The following is a 505-nucleotide window of genomic DNA, read 5'->3' as shown; positions in this document are numbered from 1 at the left end:
TTGTATAACAAGCAACTACATAGGGGAGGGAGTGTTAATTAGGCCAAAGGTTATGATACAAATAAAGTCTACAATTGAAAGGTTTCAAAATGTGTATGGAGGTAGCAGCTGTATTAAACAGATCTGTGATGGTCCTCGTCTCTCCTCACGTGCTTCGACTTACTAAAACCACATATTTTTCTGTGGATTCTGAAAGCTATGTTTTCTTTTATTTAGATCAGATGTAAATATAATTAATAGACCATGTGCATTATTTTAATGAATAGGGACTGTTCATTCAATTAACAATCTAGGGAAGCTTGAAAAACACTGACAAATTGTTTAATGCATGCTGGGAACAATATTTATAAAGAAATCTAAAATATCTGCATATTGACTTTGGATATAATTAACTCAAAATCCTCAGTTGAAGCTGTCCTGAAAACTGGAGAGATGGGCAAGCACAGAGATGCAGAGAATTTTAGGACCAGAGCTTTCTGAGGCCAGGTGCTGACAGGGAACTGAA

Source organism: Microtus ochrogaster, chromosome 16, assembly GCF_000317375.1.
Source record: "Microtus ochrogaster isolate Prairie Vole_2 chromosome 16, MicOch1.0, whole genome shotgun sequence".
Taxonomy (NCBI): Eukaryota; Metazoa; Chordata; class Mammalia; order Rodentia; family Cricetidae; genus Microtus; species Microtus ochrogaster.
This window is presented reverse-complemented; position numbering follows the sequence as displayed.